Genomic DNA, 15,621 nt, shown 5'->3' on the forward strand with positions numbered 1-15,621 from the left:
TTAGATATAAGCCATTTTGACTGTGATTAAATTATATATAATTGTAGTTGTGATTTGCATTTCTGTAATGATCAGTGATGCTGAGCATCTTTTCATATACCTGTTTGCTGTTTGTATGTCTTCTTTTGAGAAATTTTTATTCAGAACTTTTGCCCTTTTTAATTAGATTAGCAAGTGTTCACCTATAGAATTGTTTGAGCTCCTTATATATTCTAGCTATTAATTATACTTTGCAAATATTTTCTTTCCTTCTGTGGGTTGTTTCTTCACTTTCTTAATTGTTTGCTTTGCAGTGCAGAAGCTTTTTTAACTTGATAAACTCTCATTGGTTAATTGTTGCTTTGGTTACCTGTGTTTGAGGGATATCATTCAAAAAATGTTTGCCCATTCCAATGTCTTTCTCCAATATTTTCTTTTAGTAGTTTCATAATTTGAAGTCTCAGATTTAAGTCTTTAATCCATTTTGATTTTATTTTTGTATATGACAAGTGATAGGGGTTTAATTTCATTCTTTTGCTTATAGATACCCAGTTTTCTCAGTCCTATTTATTAAAAAGATTGACTTTTTTTTTACAATGTATATTCTTCACACCTTTGTGAAAAATGAGTTCAGTGTAGATGTATGGCTTTATGTCAGTGTTCTCTATCCTGTTTCACTGAACTATGTGTTTATTTTATGCCAATATCTTGCTGTCTTGTTTACTATTGCCCTGTAGTATAATTTGATGTCAGGTAATCTGATTCCTCCAGTTTAGTTCTTTTTCCTTAAGATAGGTATGGCTATTCTGAACCTTTTGTGGTTCTATATATATTTTAGATTTTTTTTCAATTTCTGTGAAGAATGTCATTGATATTTTGATACATTGATATTTTGATTGCATTAAATCTGTAGATTGATTCAGGTAGTGTGGAACTTTTAACAATATTAATTCTTCCAATCTATGAACATGGAATATATTTTCATTTTTTGTGTGGTTCTTCAATTTCTTGTATCAATGTTTCATAGTTTTTTCAGATCTTTGGTTAGGTTTATCGCTAGATATTTGATCATTTGAAACTATTGTAAATGGGATTGCTTTCTTGATTTGTTTTTCAGTTGTTTGCTCTTTGTATATAGAAATGCTACTGATTTTGTGGTATGTTGATTTTGTATCCTGCAGCTTTACTGAATTTATCAGTTCTAACAGCTTTTTGGTGAATTATTTAGGTTTCTCCAAATATAAGATTATAACATCTGCAAACAAGGATAATTTGACTTCTTTCTTTCCAATTTGGATGCCTTTTATTTTGTTTTCTTGTTTGATTGCTCTAGCTAGAACTTCCAGGACTATGTTGAATATCAGTGGGAAAAGTGGGTATCCTTGTGTTTCCAATAATAAAGGAAAGTATTTTACTTTTCCCCATTCATTAAGCTACCACTGGTGAGATTGTCATATGTATTTTTTATTATATTGAGGTGTGTTCCTTCTATATCCAGTTTCTTGAAGAATTTTATCATGAAGGGATGTTGAATTTTACCAAATACTTTTTCAGCATCAGTTGACATGATCATATGAATTTTGTCCTTCATTCTGTTGATATGATGTATCACGTTGATTGATTTGTATATGTTGAGTCATTCTTACATCATTGGAATAAAAACCACTTGGATATGATGAATGATCTTTTTTATATGTTGTTGAATTTGGTTTGCTAGTATGTTGTTGGGGACTTTTGAATAAACATTCACCAGTAATATTGGCATATAGAGTTTTTTCCTTTTTGATGTGTCTTTCTCTGTTTTTGGCATCAGGGTATATTTGCATTATAGAATGAGTTTGAAAGTATTTCTATCTCCTCTATTTTTCAGAATGGTTTAACTAGCATTGGCATTAGTTTTTATTTATCTTTTTTTAAACTTTGGTAGAATTGAGCAGTGAAGCCATCAGTTCCTGGGCTTTTCTTTGCTGGGAGAATTTTTATTACAGCTCCAATTTCATTACTTGTTATTGTGGTCTGTTCAGGTTTTAGATTTCTTTGTGGTTCAATCTTAGTAGGTTCTATGTATCTATGAATTTATCTGTTTCTTCTAGATTTTCAAATTTACTGGCATATAGTTACTCAAAGTAGCCACTTATGATTCTTTGAATTTCTGCAGTGTCAATTGCAATGTCTCCTTTTTCATCTCCAACTTTATTTATTTAGGTCTCCTCTTTTTTCGTCTAACTTATGCTGGCTATTTGTCAATTTTGTTTATTTCTCCAAAAGACCATAAATTTTTCTTTTATTGATCTTTTGCATTATTTTTTGTTTGTTTCAATTTCATATATCTCTACTCTGAACTTTATTATTTCCTTTCTTCTACTAAATTTGGGTTCCGTTTCCTCTTGCTTTTATAGTTGTTTAAGATGCGTCATTAAGTTGTTTGTTTACACTTTTGTTCTTTTTTAATGTATGCGCTTAAACTTCCCCCTTAATACTGCTTTTGCTGTAACCAAGAGGTTTTAATCTGTTGTGTTTGAGTTATCAATTGTTTCAATAGTTTTCAATTTTCTTTTTAATTTCTTTATTGACCCACTGGTAATTCAAAAGAGCATTGCTTAATTTTCTGTGATTGCATAGTTTTCAAACTTTCTCTTGCCATTGATTTCTAGTTTTGTTCCATTATAGTCAAAGAAGATGCTTGATATTATTTTATTTTTTGAATGTTTTAAGACTTGTGACCTAACATATGTTGTCTCCTTGAGAATGATTCATGTCTGAGGAGAAAAATGTGTATTCTACAGCTGCTGAATAAAGTGTTCTGTAAATAACTATTAGGTTTATTTTGTTTATAGTGTAGATCAAGTCCAATGTATCTTTGCTGATATTCTGTCTATAATAACTGTCCAATGCTGAAAATGAGGTGTGAAATTCTCCAGCTGTTATTTGTATTGAGGTCTATCTGTATCTTTAGCTCTAATAATAATTGCTTTACATATCTGACTACGCCGTTTTTGGGTGTATATATACATACAATTGTTACATTCTCTTGCTGAATTGACCCCTCTATCATTATATTGTGACTTTGTCTCTTATTATAGTTTTTTTCTTGAAATCTATTTTTTTCTGATATAAGTACAGCTACTCCTGTTCTTTTATAATTTCCAGTGGCATGAAATACCTTTTTTCATCTCTTTTATTCATTTATTTATTTATTTATTTATTTATTTTGTTCTTTTCCCTTCTTTCTTTTTTTTAAAATATGTATTTTATTGCATTTTAGGCTTTGGGGCACATGTGAAGAACATGCAAGATTGTTGAATAGGTACATACATGGCAATGTGGTTTTCTGCCCTCCTCCCCATCACCTATATCTGGCATTTCTCCCTATGTTATCCCTCCCCAACTCCCCATCCCCCACTGTCCCTCCACTAGCTTCCCCTCACAGTTCACCATGTGTGATGCTCCGCTCCCTGTGTCCATGTGTTCTCATTGTTCAACACCCGCCTGTGAGTGAGAACATGTGGTGTTTGATTTTCTGTTCTTGTTTCAGTTTGCTGAGAACGATGGCTTCCAAGTTCATCCATGTCCCTACAAAGGACACAAACTCATCTTTTTTATGGCTGCATAGTATTCCATGGTGTATCTGTGCCACATTTTCCCTGTCCAGTCTATCATCGATGGGCATTTGGGTTGGTTCCAGGTCTTTGCTATTGTAAACAGTGCTGCAATGAACATTCGTGTGCATGTGTCCTTATAGTAGAACGATTGGTAATCCTTTGGATATATACCCAGTAATGGGATTGCTGGATCAAATGGAATTTCTATTTCTAGGTCCTAGAGGAATATTATGAACAATTTGGAAGTCATTTTATATCATTTTTAAAAATTTGTCACTATATTAATCCTTCTTTGATGCCTAAATTCTGGAGGCTTCTTTGAGATATCATTATCACAAAGTCTACACTACATCTGTTAATAAGTTCCCAATAGAAAAATACAGAATACCATTCAAAAATATCTAATCATTAATTCATGCTATTTCTGAATGTTAGTTTTTTAACGGAGGTATCTATATCAAACTTCTTTTCTTTAGACTAACCTGTGTGTTATCAAAAAACAGAAACACTCTTTCCTCTGACAATGAAAACAATGCTTGGTGAATAACTTGAAGGCATATACCGTATAACTTCAGGCTGTGTATTTAAAATAAACATTAACAAACCATAATATAAATTCTTGTTAAGACTTTCATTAATCAATAGAGGATGACACTGTATCCATCATGCAAGAAAACTGGGAATATTGGAAAAACAATATAAAACCCTTTTCCTACTTTTTAGTTCCTTTGTGTATAAAGACTGAAACATAATCGATATATTTATCAATGTTTGGGAGAAATTTGTTACTGTGTTGGTCTACATTTTAACCTTATTGTTTTGCATAATAACAGGAAACAGAAAAGACAGATAATGATGGGGACAATAATAGAAACAGATATGAATTGAAACTTTACTTAATAATATTGCCTGTATCTACAAGAAATATATTTCTTTTCAAAGTATTTTTTAGTAACTCTCCTTAAAATTTATAAAGGTTTTAAGTAAAAAATATCTTATGAAAACTTGGGTCTCAGTTCTGTTATTGTCACACACAAACTTTATACCATTCAGAAAAATTCCTAAAATCTCTGGACACCATTTGTTTCATTATTACACTAAAAAATTAGGACTTGTAAGGAGAATACTTATGAATATGTTAGGATGCAAAATTCTGTAACTGAAAATAAAATTCTTCTTAGGACAACTTAATATTTGTTAGGACATTTATCAAGTAAATAATTGGAGCTTATTTTGTGCCAAGTTATATTGGTAAGGCTTCATTCCTTTATTCTACCCTTCAATTATTGTATTTTAATGCATGTATTCAGTGCCTGGAAGGTATGATGTTCTATGCTAAGTTGTAGAAACACAGAAGTGAGCAAAAAATGTACGGTTATGTAGAGTCTGTTGAAACATTTGCTAACCTCTGGCTTGTGAATTCTTTAGGGTTTCAATATTAACATGTTGCAAGGAATTATTTTGTTAAAGGTAAAACTGTACTAGTCTAAAAATTTCTTTCATTAGTGAGATAGTAGTGTACAAATATTCTTTAAAATAAAACTGTTTAATAACCTCTGAGCATGTATGGAGTTTGCTCATGTAAAGTTAAGAACAAATCAGCTTGTTCATGATTTGATAAGTTGATATATTTGGATCTTATTAACAGGTATTTATTTGTACATAAGACAATTATTGATATTTTATTGTCTTTTTTATTGTCACAGCAAGATATAACATGGGATCTACTCTGTAAAAAAAATTTTAAGTATAATGTGCAGTATTGCTTACTACAAGTACAATATTGTACAATGGATCTCTGGTACTAATATATCTTGCATGATTGAAATTTTATACCTATTTTTTAGCAACTCCTCATTTTCCTCTCTCCTCAGGACTTATCATTTTGTTTTTTGTTTTTATAAATTTGGCTATTTTACATACATCATATAAATAAAATCATGCATTATTTGTCCTTCTGTGACTAGCTTATTTCATTTAGTGTATTAGTTCATTTTTGCACTACTCTGAAGAAATACCCTAGGCTGGATAATTTATAAAGGAAATAAGTTGAATTGGCTCACAGTTTCACACGCCTGGGGAGGCCTCAGAAAACTGACAATCATGGCAGAAGAAGAAATAAACGCATCCTTCTTCACATGGTGGCAGGAGTGAGAAGAATGAGAGCTGAGAGAAGGGAGAAGCCCTTATGAAACCATCAGATCTCATGAGAACCAATTCACTATCATGAGAACAGCACGAACAGCATGAGTATAACAAGCCCCATAATTAAATTACCTTCCACTGAGTCCCTCCCACAACATGTGGGGATTTGGAGAACTACAATTCAAGATGAGATTTGGGTGGGGAAATAGCCAAACCATATCACTTAGCCATTTGTTGGCCAAAAGATGGCCATTTGTATGTCTTTTGCAGAGAAATGTCTATACATGGACAATCTTTTTCCTTTGGGTTATTTGGATTTTTAATTTATTTTTTTACTATCAAGTTGTAGGCATTCTTTAGCAGAAATTGGAATTGCAAATATTTTATCCCCTTCCATAGATTGTGTTTCATTCTTTTGGTTGTTGTTGTAGTCCTACTTTTTTATTTTTTATTTTGCTGCTTGTATTTTTGGTCTTCTATCCAAGAAATCATTGCCAAGTCTGATGTCCGAAGCTTTTCAACATGTTTTTGTCTACACATTTTACAGTTGCAAGTCTTCCGATTACATTTATAGTCTATATCTTGCAAGATAAAGGTCCTGTTTTATGCATGTGCATGTAGATATCCAGTTCTCCAAACACAATTTATTGAAGAGACTACTCTTTCTCTATTTTGTATATTTGGCACCTTATTGAAGATATTGACTACATATTCAAGGGTTTATTTCTAGGCTCTCCATTCTATTTTGTTGGTTGATGTGTCTGTTTGTGCCAATATCATACTATTTTAATTATTGTAGCTTGGTAATATATTTTGAAATCGGGAGCATGATGCCTCCAGTTTTGTTCTACCTTCCAAGAATGCACTGCTTATGTAGGGTCATTTGTGGTTCAATATGTATTTTAGGATTATTTTTTCTATTTCTGTAAAAAATGCCATTTAAATTTTATATTAAATCAAACTAAGTTTGGCTTCGATTTTATGGACATTATAACAATATTAACTATTCTAATCCATGAACATGGGACATTTTTCAATGTATATGTTCCTTCCTTAGTTTTTTTTTTTCCATCAATATTTTGTAGTGGTCAGTGTATAAATCTTTAAACTTCTTGGTTAAGTTGGTTACTAAATAATTTATTCTTTTTGATGTTATTATAAATGAAATAATTTTCCTTTCTTTCTGAACTGTTTAGTATTAGTGTGTATGAAAGTGTATTATTTTTATGTTGATTTTGTGTCCTTCAACTTCATTGGATTTATTAGTTCAGAGCCTTTCTTTCTTTCTCTTTCTCTTTCTTTCTCTTTCTCTTTCTTTTTCTCTTTCTCTTCTCTTTCTCTTTCTCTTTCTCTTCTCTTTCTCTTTCTCTTTCTCTCTCTCTCTCTCTCTTTCTCTTTCTCTCTCTCTCTCTCTTTCTCTTCTTTCTTTCTTTCTTTCTTTCTTTCTTTCTTTCTTTCTTTCTTTCTTTCTTTCTTTCTTTCTTTCTTTCTTTCTTTTTTCTTTCCTTCTTTCTTTCCCTCCCTCCCTTTTCCTTCCTTCCTTCCTTCATTTCAACACACCCTCACTCTGTTGCCAAGGCTGGAGTGCAGTGGTGCAATCAGGATTCACTGCAACCTCAATCTCCCATGTTCCTGTGATCCTTCCACTTCAGCCTGCCAAGTAGCTGGGACCACAGGGACATGCCACTATGCCCAGTTACTTTTATTTTATTTTGTAGAGAGAGGGTTTTACTATATTGCCACAGCTGGTCTTGAAATACTGGGCTCAAGTAATCTTGTTGCCTCAGCCTCCTAAAGTATTGAAATTATAGATATGAGCCACCATGACTGGCCCAGTTCTAACAGTGTGTGTGTGTGTGTATTGTTTCTGTAGTTTCCCAAATATAAAATCATGACACATACAAACACATAATTTTGGCAAAACATCAGCTAGACTAAGAAAAAAAAGAGCAGATTCAAGTAAAATCAGAAATAAAAGAGGAAGCATTATCACTGATACCACAGAAATACAATGGATGATAAGAAACTGCAATGAATATATAAATATAGCAACAAATTTGAAAACTTAGAAGAAATAAGTAAATTCCTAAAACATACAACCCATAAAAACTAAATCATGAAGAAATAGAAAACTAAAACCCATATATAACAAATTAGAAAATTGAATCAATAATCAAAAAAAAAGAAATATTTGCAACCAAGAAATATCCAGGACCTAATGGCTTCACTGCTGAATTCTACCAATTTTTTTTTTAACATTATCAATCCTTCCCAAAATCTTCCAAAAATGCGAAGAGGAAGAAACTCTCCAAACTCACTTTTTCAGATTAGTATTATCCTGCTACGGAAGCCAAACAAAGACAGTATAGGAAAAGAAAACTACAAACTAGTATCTCTGGTAATAATAGATGCAAAAATCTTCAGTAAAGTAATAGAAAATATAATTCACTAGTACATTAAAAAGATCATACATCATGATAAATGGAATTTAGTCCTGGTATGTAAAGATAGTTCAACTTAGAAAAACCAATTAAGGTGATACATCACATTAACAAATTGAAATATAAAAACCACATGATTGTCTTAGTAGATACACAAAAAATATTAGAAAAAATTGAACACCTTTTCATGATAAAGTCTCTCAATAAAATAGAAACATAATATATGTACTTCAAAATAATAAAGACCATTTATGACAAGCTTATAGTTGATAGCATACTCAATGATAATGGTGAGAAATTGAAAGATTTTTCTGTAAGATGAGGAACAAGTCTAAGATGCTTACTTTTGATACTTCTATACTACATATATAAAACACATACTGGTCAGAAAGAAAAGAGTAAATCGATCTCTGTTGGCAGATGATGTGATCACTGATTTATATGTAATTTTTTCTCAGTCACATTTTTTTTATTATTTATTAATTATATATTATTTAATTGTGTCCAAAATTGATGTATAGATAAACCAGAAATTAATCATATATGACAGTAATGTTGAAGTACGTGTTAATGTAAGAAACCAATATTTAACTCATAAATATATTGTCTTAACATTTGAAGGTACATAACCTCCATTTTCCTAATGATTATATTTATGTAGTACATTAAATGTTTCAAAAACTTTGAAAATAATTGATTAAGAATATACAGTAACTATCATATTCAATAAGACTTTTTATTTATTACAAATAAGAATTCCTACATTATAAAGTTTCATATATTAAGAAAACCTTGCAAATAGAAGTCATACATTTGTTTTCCGACTGCAACATTTACAAATAAAATGGAAATTCTATGAACAATCAGGTTGATAGATTTATAAAGTAAAAAATGAAAAAAAATCCAAAATTTAGTTCATAAAAGGAGTTTGCTCAATTTTCGCTGCTGCAGTATAGTGTACATTTCTATGCAAACTTTAAAATATTTCTAGTTTCCAGGAGAATTATAATGTATTATGATGCCTTAATGTATTCTTAAAACTTTTATAAACAGCAAATATTTTTTCCAAAGAAGAATTAAAACGTATCTTTATTAAAAATCAAACTCTCCCCATATGACATTCCAATTTTCTCATCATAAATTGTGAAGTAATCACTCTTTTCTTTACACTGGTTTTAAGTGTATCATTATGAATATACTTTATCTCAGAATTTTATGTATTTGTAGAATTTTGACTTTGTTCTTTAAATCTATGCATTGTTGGGCCGGGCACGGTGGCTCACTTCTGTAATCCCAGATTTTAGGGAGGCCGAGGTGGGCGGATCACCTGAGGTCAGGATTTGAGACCAGCCTGACCAATGTGGAGAAATCCTGTCTTTCCTAAAAATACAAAATTAGCTGGGCATGGTGGTTCATGCCTGAAATCTCAGCTACTTGGGAGGCTGAGGCAGGAGGATCACTTGAACCCAGGAGGTGGAGGTTGCAGTGAGCTGAGATCGCACCACTGCACTCCAGACTGGACAACAAGAGTGAAACTCTGTCTAAAAAAAAAAAAAAAAAAAAAAAAAAAAAAAATCACAGAAAGCCAAACAAGCCAAACACCAGATGTTTTCACTCATAGGTGGGTGTTGAACAACAAGAACACGTGGACTCAGGGGGAGGAACATCACACACTGGGGGCAGTAGGGGGGTGTAGGGGAGAGATGGGGTGGGTGGGGAGGGAAGGGAGGGTGGGGAGAGATAACATGGGGAGAAATGCCCGATATAGTATGCACCTGAAGTAAAATAAATAGATTTGTTTTTTAAATCTATGCGTTGTTATCTTATAGTTTAATATCTAGTGGGCATAATCTCATCCGCCTGCCTGTTGTTAGTCTATGTTTTAGAACTTTTTTAGCAGATCGTAGTGACTTACTCCTTTTTTTTTTAATAGAATTTATTTTTAAAGATAATTTTAGGTTTACAGAAAAATTGAGCAGAAGATAGAGAGATTTTTCTATATTTTCCTTACCTCCACACATACATAACCTTCCCCAATATTAACACCCACTTCCAGAGTGGCACATTTGCTACAGTTGATGAGCCTACATTGACACATAATTGTTCATCTGTTGCATCTTCTTCATGCCAAATGCTATTTTTATTTTTCAGATTTTTCATTATATTTACGGATTAACATAAAGAAAAGTGGCTTTTTGTTATTTTGAATCTTTCCTACAGAATATGATATTTGTTATATTTGTTTACACCATATTTAGATCTTTTGGTGATATTTTAAAAATTTTTTCATATATGTCAAGCTTATTTCATGTTATGTTTCTATTTAGAAAATTTTTCAGTGTTGAACTTTGAAAATGTGCTTTAAAATACATATTTTCTCTCTGTGGATTTTATATGAGAAGTCTAAAAATTTCTGTAGGCCGACCTAGAACTTTTGAGTGTTATTACAAATATAACTGTTCCCCTAATTTTCTTTTTGTAAAAGATTACGTGACTAATTTTATAGATCTATTTCTGGGTTCTCTATTCTGTTCTATTGATCCATGTTTCTCTTCTTTTGCCAAGTCACAATATCTTAATTACTACTGCCTTAGAGTAAAGCTTAAAAGGTAGTGTGAATTCTTCAGTATTTTTCTTCTTCTTTGGTATCATGTTGGATAATCTAGGTATTATTTCACTTTCCATATATACTTTAGAATTAGCTTATTGATATTCTAATACATCTATCCAGGATTTTGCTTTGATTGTATTGAATCTGTTGATAAATGTGTGTGGAACAAATACTTCAACAATATTGAGGTTCCCAATCCATGTACATGGAATACTTTTCTCTGATTTTTTCCATCATTGTTTTATCGTTTCCTGCATACAGTTCCTTTAATCATATATTTTACATCATTTCTACCTGTATAGGCAAGTTTTATATTATTAATATTCTTGTTTGTAACAATATTTTTTCTGGTATTATTGCTACAGGTACAGATTCAATAGTCAGCACCAGGCTTTTTGGCAAAACCACCTGAGTAATTTTCTGCTTGATTGAACATCAGTTTTTCGTGCTTTTAAAAGAAGGACTTATAGGAACTAGTTGTTACAAGATGATAATAAAGTCTCTGCTATGATTTTCTTGAACAATAGTTTGTTTACTGCAAAATTTCTTGGAAAAACATCTCATTGTGTTAGTATTTCTTGTCATGGAACATTTTAATGTACAAGTGGAATATAAACCTCGCTTTTTGTTATATATTGACTATAATAATTTACATCTCTCCATCAAGAATTACTCGTTTATATTAGATTTTTATTACATTTAACAAAATATAACTCTGTTGATTAACTATAACAAAATCATCTTTATCTCTTTAGAAAAGATACGTCCATTTAATGTGCATGCATAGGTATTAATTTTTATTTTCTGGATTTTTTTCTTTTAAATTTTTATTTTTTCATCTATTGTATTAATTTCCTCCCCTCAGAGACACCACCCAAGTAAAAGAAGTTGGATCTCCTTTCCTGTCTTCTACACCAACTATTTCACAAAGAATTTATCTAACACTTCATGACTTTTCATTTCCTTACCCCAATTACGCTTCATCATACTATTTTATGATTCTTATTGTATTAACAGTGTTATATTAATAGTACATTAAAAGTGTACAGCTTTCTTATTTACCTAAATTCCATAATCACTTTTTACCTTTTTTTCACTTCAGAGATCTACCAGTTTACTTTTGATCTTTTATTTTCTTGTAGGAAAAGTCAAGTGATACAAAGTAGCCACCTATTCTCATTACCAGTACTTTCTTTCCTCCTTTAAGTACTTTCCTCCCATAGTACCCCCCATCATTGAACATGTCATATATTCACTCAACTGATTTATTGCTTATCTCATTTCATTAAAATGTCCTATGGATATTACCTCCATAGGAGACAGATGTAATCTCTTTTGTTTATTGCCGTGTTCCTTTAGCCTAGAACAATGTAAGAAACAGAAAGGATGACCAGCAATTAGTTTGCATTGAATTGACTAACAAATACAATGGATACTGAGTGAATATTAAATTTACAGTGCATAATTTAGGGAATAATTATTTCAAAGACTGTGGGGGAAAGATGATTCTTTCAAATGCTCTGCTTAAATAAAGAACATGTAAGCTTCGCACTTCTAAGTTTTTTGTATTAAGTTCCAGATAAATTATATGATTATACTAAAATACTATCCTAACTTTTTCAGCCACACAGCTACAAAAAATTTAAATTTCAGTGTACCCATCACCTGAGCACTGGACGTTGTAACCAATGGGTAGTCTTTTATCCATCACCCCCTCCCACACTTCTGCCCACCCGCTGAGTCCCCAAAGTCCATTAGATCATTCATATGCTTTTGCATCCTCATAGCTTAGCTCCCACTTACAAGTGAGAACACATGATATTTGCTTTTCCATTCCTGAGTTACTTCACATGATACAGAATATACAAAATTTATTATCTTTGTACACTTCTTGTTTAAACATTGGGAATTGATTGAAAAAACGAGCGAGTGGGTTTTGAAGGTTTAGACTTATTTGTTCATTCAGTGAGCATTAATTGAGTGTTTATTATGTCCTATACCCTATTCTAGATGTTGAAGAAAATATAGCTCCTATTTCCTGAAATGTATCTTGTAATGAAGAGTCTCCCTTGCTAGCAGAATTATTCCTTCTCCTTTTCGAAGATTCTTTACCAAACTTTTCTAACAAAATAACCTCACAATAGGAAAGTAATATTACTCATGTCACATGTTCACTGTCTGTTATTTCTCTAAACTAAACCAGATTTGAGAGCATTCTTTGTGGATCAACTACAGTGTTAAACCTGGGAACTGAAAAGGTGCACATAGAAGTATGCAATTGCAGTAAAATGTATAATTTAGGAAAAAATAAAGAGAAATATATCTGTGAATGGCTTCTGAAAACTGTAAAGAATTAGGGTTGGACATGATTGTTGTTTGGGTTGAATTTGAGTAAGAGCGCATTTGCCTGATCTGCATTTTATGTGCTAGGTTAAGCAGATGGGAATGTTTATCATCACCCTTCTTGATTAGCTGACACATTTGGGATCAGTAGTGGGTCATGAAAACTAAATTTAATATGTCAGAAATTCCTAATCAAATGTATTTTAAAAATTCAAAAATATAGAGAAATAAAAATTTTGAGTAGAATTAACAGGCTTAAGACACTCACTATGAACTACGTCCTCTGAAGAACCCAGAGGTGAATTTATTCACCAAATCATTAAGAAATCTACCGCAGAGGAACATTGTGGTCTTCAAAAATTGTTTATTGATTAATTGTTCTCTGTAGGGAGATACTTCAGTTAAGTAATCTTTCTGATTTCAACTGAAATCCATGAACCCCAGGATAGCAAAAGCTGAGAAAATATTTCACAAAACGTTGCAGGCATATAAACTTGCTTCTCAAGTGCCTCAGATGGAACTGCTACCATCTTTTTTAGAGTAACTATATACTAGACAACCAGAATACTCACATTAACATGATAGAAAATATTAGAAACTGGCTCTGAGGTAATCATGAAATCCTAGTAAACTAACCACCTCTGTGGTTCACTGCTCAGAGTGGAACTACTTTGTCAGGTGATACATATTATTCCCTGGGAGTCTTTTAATCTCACCTAAAATTATTTTCTTGGTTTTAAATATATATTTATAACAACATCTGACAGAATTCTCGTATCAGTTTTAATCATTGTATGATCATTAGAGCATAAGAGGCCAAACTGAAGCATCTTTCTTTCAAAATAATAAATCAAAGTCAATACTCTCATATGGAGAATCATAGAGATTAGTGTTACCATCAGACATAAAATATGACTCTCTGTTTTTACTCTGAATAAGTAGGTTGACTTTGAGGGAAATATTATATCCTGTAATACATATCCTATCATAGGATAAATTTGGAATTGCCAATTCCAAATTTAACGATTTTTTTTCCTGATGTCTTCTTTGCCAGAGTAAATCAACCCAGCACTAGAATTTGATAAACAACTATTAAGCTGTCAAATGTGGGGTATTTTCCCCCTTAACTCCATGACTGGAGAACACTGGAAGAAGAAGGCTGAGAGAACGTTATGTGTATTTCCATCACATTGAGGTTTAGCCAACCCTTGGCTCCACGACATAAACATAGAATAAAAGGGCTTTAACTGTCTAGCATTACACAGGCTACTATGGCACACATTTTAAAAATATGTCTTCCTGCTTCTAGGACTAAAAGTATCTATTGGAGGAAGAAGGTAGGAGATTAATTTCATAAAAATTAGATTTATGTTATTTCAGTAAAATTTCTGTTGATCTAGTGTAGGTAACTATAATTCACTTTTGCTAACCAAATTTTCCTTCTACTAATAATAATGAGGGTGATGATGGTAGGCAGTCAGCATTCATCTGCACCTTTAAAACACACCAGACACTGTCCCAAGAGCATTTCAATAACTAATTTAATCCTACATTTAAAGTATGTACTTTATTAAGAAAGATTTTGTTAGTATGTGTAAATATTAAAGACAGTTTTACAGCCTCCCCAAATGTGCCTTTTTCTGCTGTGCAACAGAACAAGCCCTTTCATCGAAGTGCAATAAAGACTAGAGAGGATTAAAGATAGAGTTATCAGAAGCTGAAAGCTAACTGTTCATTGTTGTCTACTTTATCCAAAGACAACCACATTGAAATTTTCAGTCAAAGATGGTACCCTCGCTCTCACTCTTTTACTTTATTTTCTGTTAGCTTTTCAATTCTGCAGCTTTTATACTGGTCAGAACTTCTTTGAGTGATGACTGTGAATAGAATGCCAGCTTCTTATCAACAAACACTTACGAACTTCCAGCAGATGTTGCAAAAAGAGTCACTGATTTGTGCTACAATCAGCAGGGCAATTGTTTCATTTGGATTCTCTATGAAATCCAATGTATCCATTTTAGTTTGACTGACAGACATGAGTTTCTCTTCTGGTGAATTTTTCTGTACCATTCGAAATGCAAGCCTGATGGACAATGCTTTCACAAAAGACAAGAAATCATTTTTATCTTTCTCTCTCTAAAAATTGAAAGGAGCAATGTCTCTTGAATATTTATGTAAAATTCAAGGGGTTTGCATTCTTACCTGAATTTGGATCCATAGGAAAAATATATAGTCTATGCATATAAATCTGTTTCAGTCATTTTATTTTACAAAGCCTTGTTCTTATAACCATCATACTTAGTAATATCCAGTGAAAAAACTGTAGTGATTTCTTTGAAAATGTCAAATATGCTAAATATCAGAAATGCTTTATGCAAATAAGTATGAAACTGCCTATATAAAGCAATACAAGGACCCTCAACATTTGAAATTTATTAACAATTTATTCTGGTTTTATTTTCTCTTTTTAAATATTATATAAACAACTTTATTTGACCCA

The 15,621-nt window shown here is 31.8% G+C and overlaps 1 long non-coding RNA gene across 1 annotated transcript; it reads left to right on the top strand.

Moving 5' to 3' along the window:
* The first annotated feature begins 442 nt into the window (after positions 1-442).
* LOC116565114 lies at positions 443-15,077 on the top strand. The gene is made up of 3 exons (XR_004275268.1): positions 443-539; positions 14,595-14,597; positions 15,067-15,077. It is a non-coding gene; the product is annotated as an uncharacterized LOC116565114 (long non-coding RNA).
* Positions 15,078-15,621: the final 544 nt, after the last annotated feature.

The sequence above is a fragment of the Sapajus apella genome, unplaced genomic scaffold (genome assembly GCF_009761245.1).
Source record: "Sapajus apella isolate SASKATOON/1434 unplaced genomic scaffold, GSC_monkey_1.0 scaffold39, whole genome shotgun sequence".
In the NCBI taxonomy this organism is placed as follows: domain Eukaryota; kingdom Metazoa; phylum Chordata; class Mammalia; order Primates; family Cebidae; genus Sapajus; species Sapajus apella.